Here is a 12,635-nt window from a genome sequence, read left to right as displayed (position 1 = left end):
TTATTGTATAATCTCATTTATATGAAATGTCCAGAAAGGCAAATTTATACATACAGTAAGTAGATCAGTAGCTGTCTGGGGTTGGGGTGGGAACAAAAAAACTGGGCTTGAGGAGAACTTCTGGGGTGACAGAAATGTTTTAAAACTGGACTGTGGTAGCATAACTACATATCTACTAAAGATCAGTGAACTGTACATTCAGAATGGAGGAATTTTATGGTAAGTTATATATCAATAAAGCCGAAAAAAAATGTGAAGTTATTGCTGTACTACAACAGATGTGTCGAGGACGCCACAGCAAAGGAGAAAAGGGCAACCAACCAACTTTGCCTGTGTAAGTGGGGCAGAAGCCAAGGACAGAGAGGGACAGCAAGGCAGAAAGGAATACACAGATTTATTTCCTCAACAAATATCTATTGTCTACTCTGTTCTAGGTGCCTGAGAACAGATCAGGAGCAAAGCCTACACCTGTAAAACTCCTATGCTAAAGGAGAGATAGGAAATAAACAATAACAAATATAATAAACAAGTTAAATGCATAGTATGTATAGACAAGATTTGAATTTAATATTAAATGATGAGATTCCTCAGGCACAAGGGGAAGGGCAGGTACAGGACGTAGGATGTGCCACAGAAGAACTAGGGTATGTGGTTCCACTGTGTTCAGTGAGCCCTATGACTGGGGGTGTACAGAAAGATAACCAAAGATGGCAACAAAAAGGTCAAAGTAGGAATCAAAAGTGACGGTCACTTTCATTTAATTATTCTGCACCACATAGGTATTTTCATTGGTACAGATGAAACTGAGATTAGGGCATTTGCCTGGCAAAATGATAGTAACAGTATGTACTGAAGATGGTCTTTATTGGACTAACAGTGCCTGGCATGTAGTAAATGCTCTAAAAATGCTTGCCATTATGTTTATTATTAATATTATGGTGTCATAGTGCCTAAATTATTAAATTCTATAGTCTACCCAGAAAGCTATACAAAATGAATCAAGAAGAGATATAAAAAAAGATTTGCCTCCTTCTCTTTCAAAATGATCCTTGCAGGAACAATACACAGAAGTGTATTTCTAATCCTTAGGGCATGGGTTCATAGCACTGCAGTTCTCTCTTCCAGAAATACCTTTATAGCCCTTCCTTGAATTTATGGACAGTTTTTAAAATTACCTAAAGCTTTCTTTCTTAGGCCACCAACTCAGTGCAGACAAAGGGAAAGTCTATCAGTAACAGAATACTCCACAGAGGTTATTGTGAAGATTAAGTTAATATATGTATGCACTAAAGGGTTAACTCAGGAGGCCTGGGTTGCCCAAACGCTGAACATCTCAAAGATCTTCAGGACTGGCCCTTGACTGGCTCCTGAGATATCCTCTGAGCCCTTGGAATATCCTGCTAGTACAGCATATTTGTATGCCATTCTTTGGGCCACACTGTATCAGCCTGACCAGACAGTTTATGCTAACAATGTGACTTACAGTGAATGATTCTGTAGGCGTGAAGTCCTTGGTTTGACCTCTGGGAGTGCTGGAGATTGAGTAGCTAAGAGCAGCCACATGGACACTGCATATCCATGTGACTGACCTCCAAGAAAACCCTGGACACCAAGACTCAGGTGAGTTTCCCTGGTTTGCAACATTTTGTCACTGGGAGAGTTAAGTGCATCCCCATGCAACTTCGCTGGGAAGGGACATCTGGAAGCTTGTGCCTGGTTTCTCCTGGACTTCACCCCATGCCTTTTCCCTTTGCTCATTTAAAATCTGTATCCTTTCACTGTAATAAACCATAACAGTAAGGATAGCATTTTTTTCTTTTTTGGAGTTCTGTGAATCCTTCCAGTGAACCACTGAGCCTAAGGGTGGTCTTGGGGACCTGTGATGGAATATGGAAGTCCTTAGAACAGCACCTGGCATCTAGTGAGCAATATATGGATAGTTATTATTGCCAAGTACAGAGAAGTCATTTAAAGGTTTAAGGACAGCAAGACAGTGCTATTATTTCTGCCAATCTCTGATCTCAATTTCCATAGTAGGTTGGGGCTATGATGATTAAACAAGAACATACTTCTTTCATCACAAGCTTTAGACACATTGGATTGGATGGCAACACAAGTCAATTTCCAGGAGATTCTGGTTCTAGTCAGTGGACAGTACTTGATTTCCTTTATGCTTGGAAGTGATGCATTTAGAAATTCCTCAGTTAATCTCTTCCAACTAGCAGCTTTGCTGAGATCAGAATGAATGATGAATTTTTCATAAATCCTTTCTATTGTCTTTCCTATTTTGTGGCTGTTGACATCTAAGAAATGATGAAATCTGACGTTGGACCAGCCGAAGTGCAAGGCGAGCCGGAAGTTGGGGTCCGCCTCGTCCTGGACGCCGGCCACAAGGCGGGCGAGCTCGCGCACGTTGCGCTCTTGCCTTCGGTCCAGACGGCTCCAGGACGGCGCCAGCGACGCCATACCTGTGGCGCTCCTGCCGTCCTTCGTGAGGTCCGGGTCAGTTTATTTTTAATTCCTGAAATCCAAGGACATATTTCCTTCTACTCACTTTAAGCATATTATTTCCAATCAATTCTTTGGACTGATAATTCTATGTGGAACGAGGTTTCCTTGCCTATTCCTACCCAGCACTCAGTCTGGTTTCATTCTGAGTCACAATAGGGTCTCTGTAGATCTATGTGCCTGCCTTTGTCTGTGCTTTTACCTCCTTCTGGAATAACTCTTCCTTTATACATTGTAGGAAGTCTTAATTGACTTTTAAGATTTAACTTATGCAACAATACCTTTTAAAAAAAATCCTCCACTAATGCCCCCTACACACACATACTCAACGCTGCATTCTACAGGCTGAGTGAGGTTCCATTTATTCCTTTTACCAACATTTGTTAAGAGGCTAATCTGTGCCTGTCACATACTAGTCTGCACTCAGCAAGTATCTGTAGAACCAACAAACTAGTGAATAGTGATAAATGGGGTGTAATGAGTGCCTTAAATGGGGCTGAATCTATGCTTCAGGGGACCAGACCAGAGAACAAGGAGTGTCTCTCCATCTTGCTGAGAAGTTCTGCTTGCTAAGTGCAATCATAGCAGTCAGTCATCGATAGTGTGATGTTCCTTAACTGTTACTCTGCTTTTGTGGGAAGCCAGCCCTACAGCTTTTCATGAAGCTCCTCCCAGGCCTCCAGGGGCTAAAGATCATGCCATAATTTTGTCCTCATGTTTATTAGGGCTTTGGGAAATTTTGGTTAATATTAAACAACAGCAGCACCTCCCTCACGCCTCATTCTCTTGAGCTGAGTCCAGGAAGACTCAGTTTCAGTCCTTGGAAACCCCAAAACAATTCAGTTAATTTAGGGTGGCCATGTTTTCCTGGGCTGACTGAAGCCAGCTCTGCTGGACTATATAAACAGGAGTGAATGGAGAGACACTGTACCTACAGAGGTGGAAACTAAAAGCAGCACATAGGCTACTGCCAAATGACTCTGGCTAGAAATAGGCTCCAAAAGCACTGTGGTGAGGCACTCGATTCCTAAAACAACAGTCACTAGAGAACAGGCACATCACTTACGGCTTGGATTTCCTCAAAGAGCTGGAGTCTCATCGAGGGGTTAAAAAGACTTTTGTTCCTTTGGTTTTGCTTAGAGTCTCCTCTGGGTTGATAACACCCAGATGTGCAGTGGTGTTGGTATGTGCATTCTGCATTTCTTACAGATCCTAGTTCTGCTGGTTTTCTACTCTCTGTGTTAGGTATGTGGCTTTCCCTGAGGCTCTCACACAATCTTTCAGGCACATGTTTCCAGGAGCCAATTATCAACCACCTTGAAATTTTTCACCCTTATGTGCAGACGCTGCTCATGCTAAATTTCCCCAGCTCAAACCCAGGACAGAGGAGATGCATTTTTTAAGCTTCCTGCACATGCCTTTAGGGAAGCTGCCCTCCTGGGGGCCAGGCCACGATGCCCCAGAACTTAGGATAAATGCAGGAAACTTCTGACTTTGGTAATTTTGGTCTTTTCTTATCATTGTGGTTTGTGGAAACTGGCTAAATTCCAGAATTCTGTAGCTCTCCCCTGTGGTGAGAGAAATCACCTGTAGCTACTGTATGTGTTGCCCCTTCTCTGCTAGCCTGACTCACCATTCAGGCTGTACCCCTGGGGAAGCAAAGTGGCTGTGATGAGCTGGTGACTGTGTACTTTCTAGAAGTGAGTTTTGAAGACTTGGTCTGATCAGTCTTTCTGGCCCATTTTTGAGGAAAAGAAAAGGTACTGATGCCATGATCTCAAACTTTTCTGTTGCCAAGTCATTGATGCAGCATTCATTCAACAAAGGTATACAGAACACGTGCTCTGTAGAAGGCAGTGAGAGCTGTCTAGATCTGTTTTCCTCCCTCCTGACCTCAATGAAAAGTTAGGGCTTCTTTTCCCACCTTTGGAACACTCTTCGGTTGCTTCCACCCATCTTCCCCTTCAGAGGTTTCTTTTGCTTTGTTTTTGCCTAATGAAGCCTTCTCATGTTTCAGGAGATCACTGTTACTTACCTTTGAGTCTTTTCCAAACAGTTGTCACTCTCATGCCAAGAATCAAATGTAAGCAAAAGCTCATCTTTTACAACTGCATTTAACATAGGATGAGACACCTTTGGTTGCTTAGGAGGCTGCTCCTCAGACTTTCTCAGCAATTTTTTCTTACAGAGCGCTGTTCCTAAACTGCATTCTGTTTCCCTCTTTCCCTTTCCTGCTGCAGAGTACCGCCCCCTACCCCGCAATTTGCCCTTATAAATAAGCAAGTTCCCTGCAGAGAATACATGTTTTTTACACACATAGACACACAGCCCAAGTTGCCACATATATATTACTACCTTACAAACACATCTAGACAGCCAGTCATCTAATTTCCTCTAGGTCATAACAGCCAGATAGATGGTCCTATTATACCTTTTGTCCCACTTTTTGCCTCTCGGACTTTGTTCTTCAAAATTGAGTTAGCTATTCTAGGTCTTCTGTTTCTCCATATAAACTTTAGAATCAGTTTGTTCATCTCTACCAAATAACTTGCTGGGATTTTGATCGGGACTGCATTGAATCTATAGAACTGGCAAGAACTGACATCTGGATAATATTGAGTCTTCCTTTCCTTGAATATGGAATAGTTCTCCATTTATTTGGTTTTTCTTTGGTATCGTTCATCAGAGTTTTGTCGTTTTCCTCATATATATCTTATACATATTCTGTTAGATTTATATCTAAGTAATTTGGGGAGGTGCTAATGTAAATGGGAATGAGTTTTTAATTTCAAATTCCACTTGTTCATTATTGGTATACAGGAGAACAATGAACTTTAGTATATTAACCTTATATCCTGCTATCTTGCTATAATCACTTATTGGTTCCAGTTTGTCAACCATTTTGGATTTTCTACATAGACAACCATGTCATCTGTGAACAAAGACAGTTTGATATCTTCTTTCCCAGTCTTTATACCTCTTATTTCCTTTTTGTGCCTCATTACACTAGCTCGGACTTCCCAGACACTTGTTTTTACCCATTACCACTACCACTTGTTTCTCCGGAAATTAGAGCTAATTTTGTCAATTTCTCAAACACTCCATGAGCACTGATATCTGGGAACACACGCTTTAATCAAGGTGTTTTTTGTACATAGGTTTGTCTCCTCCATTAACCACTAAAGTCTTTGGCCTCATTCATTAAGCCTAATTCTGTTGTGCCCTCACAGTTTACTCTCAAAATCAAAGCCACGTCAATTTAAAATGACTTGGGATTCTTATTTGGATTTTGATGTACTCTTTTTAAGGTTCTATTTTACATTTTATGCCTTTAGAGGAGGAAAAAAATGGCCAAGAAAATGGAGCCATCTTAAGTAAAAGGAACAGAAGTATTCTTAGAGCCTGTGGTCAAGCCTGGAAAGTGTTGGGGTGTTTTTTTGAGGGGTGTGTGTGTGTGTGAGGGTAGTTTATTTTACTAGTGGATGTCAGCTTTAGTTCACTGAAATTCCTCTAAAGACAGACTCCTGAAGCCACCAATTAACAACTGAGTAGCTTAATAGTGATTCTTGTTATCCTTAGAGAATAACTGTTGTAGCAAGACTGCGGTGTATTAGGGGGTGCCTGTGGTTAGTTTGCTGATACACTATTAATGAGTCAGTTCACTTATAGAGTAACCCTCCTAATCAGTTGGATGCTGTTCAATAACTCTTACTGTCTTGCCTGAAAAAGTCAATAAGGACAAAATGCATATTTTATTGATTTTCCTCTAAGGAATCATTCTTAAAAAATTAATTTTCCAAGTATGTTTATTCCAGGTCTTTGAACAGTGTTTCTCAGTTTTTCAACATAAAAATCTTTTGGCTGCTCCCTAAAGCTTTTGCTATAACTCTGGGAAGGGGCTTTCCCAAACTATTTAGAGAGCTAGTACCTTCTATGTAGCCCTGAATACCAAGAAGATACTGTAAACCTTTGCTGTTTTGTAGTCTGTTACCACAAAAAAAAAAAAAAAAGCAGGTAATGGCTTTTTAATATTTGTTTTCCAAACATAAATATGTATATTATAATGGATATGCTTTTTCAGTCCACTCATTTCCCCCTCTCTTCCTAGAGTTTCTTACATACCCTTCCCACTTGCCTAGGATCCAGCCAGTTCACCATATAATAAGCTTAGCTCTACACTTCCTATTCCTGTTGAGGTTGTTTCTACCTTTAAATTACCATAAACTATGCTCCAATAAGTATTCCTTTACATATGTCCACAGGTCACAGGATCAGCCTCTCGTATACAGTAGTTTTCTTCAGTCAAAGGTATATCAGTATCAGTTCAGATCTGCTAGACCTTCCAACCACACAGACTCTATAAAGACAAGCTTGAGAATTCTATTCTTGCATCACTCCAGTCAAGGGGAAAGCTTACCTTATACCCCACAATGTTGCCCTTGTCTTTTAGACATAACCATGTTTAAATCAAAAGACAAAAGCGTAGTTCACTAATCAAAAATATATAATGATCCTAAGGCTATGTTTTTCAAATTGCAAGTCCAGACCCATGAGGAAGTCATGAAATCATTTTAGAGAGTCACTATCAGGATTGTTTTAATGAACTAGGTTAGAGAGGATAGAAAATATAGGGAGAATCATGTGTAGTAAAATTAGGATTGTTTCATAAAATTTGGGTCAGTTATAGATCTATGAACATGTGTTTATGTGTGTATAGGATCACATCATAAACTACATTTCTTTTTTTTTTTTTTTTTTTTTTGTGGTACGCAGGCCTCTCACTGTTGTGGCCTCTCCCGTTGCGGAGCACAGGCTCCGGACGAGCAGGCTCAGCAGCCATGGCTCACAGGTCCAGCCGCTCCACGGCATGTGGGATCTTCCCGGACCTGGACACGAACCCGTGTCCCCTGCATCGGCAGGCAGACTCTCAACCACTGCGCCACCAGGGAAGCCCAATAAACTACATTTCTTACTATGGGTCGCAGTCAAAAAAATGTGAAAAATATACCTCCTCAGGTTACACTGTGACCTTGGAAATAGTAACTGATCTTGAGGAAGGTTTGCAGTGAAGGGCTGGGTGTTAGTTTTGCATTTTCTTTCTTGGTGTGGTGTTCCTGTTCCTCTCGCTGTAAGTTGGGGGCTTTCAAAGCCAGTGTGCATGAGGCATGTGGGCAGTGTCTGCTGCAGACTACAGGCCCAGCCTCTCGCTTCAAGAAATTCCTAGGTGAATAGTCTAAAAAATGTTTACACATACACACAGACTCCTTCCCTGCCCCATGGCTGGATACCCCATGACTAGATGCTGCAATTAGGTCCGTGGATGTTTAAAAGAATTTGAAAACAAACATGATCATTCTAGATGTTTAGGACAGAAAGGGAACTCAGTGACTCTCTGTTCCAATACTCATTGATAGACAGGGAAACTGAACCCAGAGCAATAAAAGCTGTGTTTTCTGAGTCACAGAATGTTATATGTAAAACTAAAAGAAGCCACTATGTTGCCAACCCTGGGAAGTATATAATTAATTTGCAATGTAGGTAAATTAGAAAGTACAGATTACTAAAAAGATGAAAAACATATATACATTTTATTCTTTCAAAAATGAGATTATGAGAAAATTTATATGACTTTGGGTTTGGTAGTGACTTTTTAGATACACCAACAAAAGCACAATCCATGAAAAAATAAATAAATAAATAAGTTAGACTTCGTTAAAATTAAAAATATTTGCTCTCCAGAAGACACTGTTAACAGAATGAAAATACAGGTCACAGTTGGAGAAAATCTTTGCAAAACACATATTCTGGTAAAGGACTGGTATCCAAAATACACAAAGAACTCTTAAAACTCAACAATAAGAAAATGAACAACCCAGGCTTCCCTGGTGGTGCAGTGGTTGAGAATCCGCCTGCCAATGCAGAGGACACTTCCCTGGTCTGGGACGATCCCACATGCCACGGAGCAACTAAGCCGGTGTGCCACGACTGCTAAGCCTGTGCTCTAGAGCCCACAAGCCACAACTACTGAGCCTGCATGCTGCAACTACTGAAGCCCATGCACCTGGAGCCCGTGCTCCGCAACAAGAGAAGCCATCACAGTGAGAAGCCTGCGCACTGCAACAAGGAGTGGCCCCTGCTCACTGCAACTAGAGAAAGCCCACGTGCAGCAACAAAGACCCACTACAGCCAAAAATAAATAAATTTAAAAAAGAAAATGAACAACCCAATTTTAAAACAGGCAAGACCTGAACACCTCACCAAAGAAGATATACAGATGGCAAGTAAGCATATCAAAAAATGTTCAATATCATATGTCATTAGAGAACTGAAAATTAAAACAGCTGTAAGATACCACTATACACCTATTAGAATATCCAAATTCCAGAACACTGACAACACCAAATGCTGGTGAGGATGTAGAGCAACAGGAACTCTCATTCATTGCTGGTAGGAATGCAAAATGGTACTGCCAGTTTGGAAGACAGTTTGGTGGTTTCCTGCAAAACTAAACATACTCTTACTATATGATCCAGTAATTGTGTTTCTTGCTATTTACCCAAATTAATTGAAAACTTATGTGCATACAAAAACCTACACAAAAATATTTATAACAGCTTTACAACACAAACTTAGAAGCAACCAATATATCCTTCAATAGGTGAATGGCTAATCAAACTGTGGTAAATCTATACAATGAAACATTACTCAGCCTTAAAAAGAAATGAGTTATCAAGTCATTTAAGACGTGGAGGAAATACATATCGCTAAGTGAAAGAAGCAAAATGAAAAGGCTACATACTATGATTACAACTATATAATGTCTGGAAAAGGCAAAACTATGGAGACAATAAAAATATCAGTGGTCAACAAACAAAAATTCAAAAATGGGCAATGGACTTGAACAGAAAATTCTCCAAAGAAGGTATGCAAATAGATATTAAGCACATGAAAAGATGCTCAACATCATTAGTCATTACAGAAATGCAAATCCAAACCACAATGAGATACCATTCCAAATCCATGATGATGGCTACTATCAAAAAAAAACAAAAACAGAAAATAACTGTTGGTGAGGATGTGGAAAATCTGGAACCCCTGTGTACTGCAGGTGGGAATGTAAAATGGTGCAGCTGCTGTGGAAAATAATTTGGCAGCAGTTCCTCTGAAAGTTAAACATAGAATTAACATATGATCCAGCAATTCCACTCCTAGGCATATACCTAAAGGAACTGAAAACGGGCTCAGACACCTGGTCACCAATGTTCAACAGCAGCATTTTTTGCAACAGCCAAAAGGTGGAACCAACACAAGTGTCCATCAATGGATAAACAGATAAACAAAATGCAATATATACATACAATAGACTATTATTTAGCCTAAAAAGTAACTGAATTCTGATACTTGCTACAACATGGATGAACCCTGAACGCACTATGCTAAGCAAAATAAGCTAGACACAGAAGGGCAAATATTAACAAATGGGACCTCATTAAACTCAAAAGTTTTTGCACAGCAAAAGAAACCATAAACAAAACGAAAAGACAACCCACAGAATGGGGGAAAATATTTGCGAATGATACGACCAACAAGGGATTAATCTCCAAAATTTACAAACAGCTCATGCAGCTCAATAGCAAAAAAACAAACAACCCAATCAAAAAATGGGTAGAAGACCTCAACAGACATTTCTCCAAAGAAGATATACAGATGGCCAAGAGGCACATGAAAAGATGCTCAACATCGCTAATTATTAGAGAAATGCAAATCAAAACTATGAGATACCACCTTATACCAGTCAAAATGGCCATCATCAAAAAGCCTACAAACAATAAATGCTGGAGCGGCTGTAGAGAAAAAGGGAACCCTCCTACACTGTTGGTAGAAATGTAAATTGGTATAGTCACTATGGAGAACAGTATGGAGGTTCTTTAAGAGACTAAAAATAGAGCTACCATATCATCCAGCAATCCTACTCCTGGGCATATATCCGGAGAAAAACAAGATTTGAAAGGATACATGCACCCCAGTGTTCACTGCAGTGCTGTTTACAATAGCCAAGACATGGAAGCAACTTAAATATCCATCGACAGATGAAGGGATACAGAAGATGTGGTACATATTGGGTTGGCCAAAAAGTTCGTTCAGGTTTTTCTGTAACATCATACGGAAAAACCCAAATGAACTTTTTGGCCAATCCAATACATACAATGGAATATTACTCAGCCATTGAAAAGAATGAAACAATGCCGTTTGCAGCAACATGGACGGAGCTGGAGATTATCATACTAAGTGAAGTAAGTCAGAGAAAAACAAATATCACATGATACCGCTTATATGTGGAATCTTAAAAATTACACAAATGAACGTATTTACAAAACAGAAACAGACTCACAGACTTAGAAAACAAACTTATGGTTACCGGGGTGGGGGAAGGGATAGATTGGGAGTTTGGGATTGACAGGTACATACTGCTATATTTAAAATAGATAACCAACAAGGACCTACTGCATAGCACAGGGAACTCCGCTCAATACTCCGTAATAACCTAAATGGGAGAAGAATTTGAAAAATAATAGATACATGTATAACTGAATCACTTTGTTGTACACCTGAAACTAACACAACATTGTCAACTATACTCCAATATAAAATAAAAATTAAAAAGAAAAAGATCAATGGTTGCCAGGGCTTTGGGGGAAGGGAGAAAGGGATGAATAGGTGGAACAAAGGGGATTTTTAGGGCAATGAAACTCTTCTGATACTGTAATGGTGGATATATGTCATAAAACCCATATATAACACAAATAGTGAACCCTAACAAAAGCTATGGATGTTAGTATTGTCTTATCAGTTTTAACAAATGTACCACACTAAATGCACGATGTTAGTAATAGGGAAAACTGTGTATGTGACCAAGGATGAGGAAGTATATGGGAACTCTGTACGTGCTGCCTAATATTTCTGCAAACCTAAAACCGCTCTCTAAAAGTCTATTAATATTTTTTACATTAGGTGCAGACAAATACCGTTTGATTCCACTCATACAAGGTACCTAGAATAGTCAAATTCATAGTGTCAGAAAGTACATTGGTAGATGCCAGGGGCTGGGGGTGTGGAGGTGGGGAGTGGGAATGGGGAGTTAGTGTTTAATGGGGATAGAGTTTCAGTTTAGGAAGGTGAAAAATTCAGGAAATGGATGATGGTGAGAGTTGCATAACAATGTCAATGTACTTAGTGCCACTGAACTGTACAGTTAAATATGGTTAAAGTAGTATGTTTTACATTTTGTGACTTTTACCACAGTAAAAAAAAAAATTTTAAGTCTGTTAATATTTTTTATATGAGACTATAACATGGATATTTTTGTAACTTGCTTTTTTCCACTACTATGTTCATATATTATTAACATATTTCCAGGGATTCAGCCTGGACAGGGTGGCGATGGGAAAGTTAGTCAAGGATAGAGATGAGGCTGTGGAAGGAGGATGATTCAGAGGATGTGGGAATTTAGGGGCAGGGGATGTTTTATTCAAAAGACCCACAGAGGAGAGGGACTAGAATTTGAGTGGACCAACAGACTAACTAAGCCCTTGAGTCTGAGCGTCTCCAGCAAGCTGGGAATTCGAGCAGGGCAGGGAATTTCAGTTCATGCTCAGGGAGTCCCAGTCCCCTGCTGGCAAGAGACTGGCATGACAGGATTGAGCAAGTCACTCCTGAGCTCAGCAACAACCTTCCTGCTAGGGTGGAGTGAGCAGGTACAAAAGACAAGCAATCTTGATGGTCAGTTGTCTGAAATTTCCGTAACAGGACTCTGCTGAGGCACGTGGGAGCCTGTGAGGGACCATGGGAAGGCTGGTCCACTTAAGACAGGATGTGTGCACATTAACCTTGGCTTCCCACCTGACGCTGCTGTGACCCTTCTGAGTCACATTCCTTCGCCTGGGCATCCTCCTGCATGGCTCTCAGCCCAACTCCCACCAGGCAGGGAGGATGTGCCTGTCACAAGACTTCCTATGATCTTTGGGGATGTTTTAGGAAAACACCGAAGAGTGTGGTTCAGTCAGTCTAGGCCCTGTGTCCCTCACCCTGGGGGCCACAATAGGGGCTGGGCCCCCAACCCTTAGGCA

General features: G+C 40.5%; 1 protein-coding gene across 8 annotated transcripts in view; it reads right to left on the bottom strand.

Annotated features, from left to right (window-relative positions):
* LOC132523562 (protein SPATA31F1-like) overlaps positions 1-12,635 on the bottom strand; it is a 169,644-nt gene that overhangs the window by 22,800 nt on the left and 134,209 nt on the right. The window lies entirely within an intron of this gene.

This window comes from Lagenorhynchus albirostris, chromosome 7, assembly GCF_949774975.1.
Source record: "Lagenorhynchus albirostris chromosome 7, mLagAlb1.1, whole genome shotgun sequence".
NCBI lineage: Eukaryota > Metazoa > Chordata > Mammalia > Artiodactyla > Delphinidae > Lagenorhynchus > Lagenorhynchus albirostris.
The sequence above is the reverse complement of the archived record's forward strand: the minus strand, read 5'-3'. Positions and strand labels throughout refer to the sequence as shown.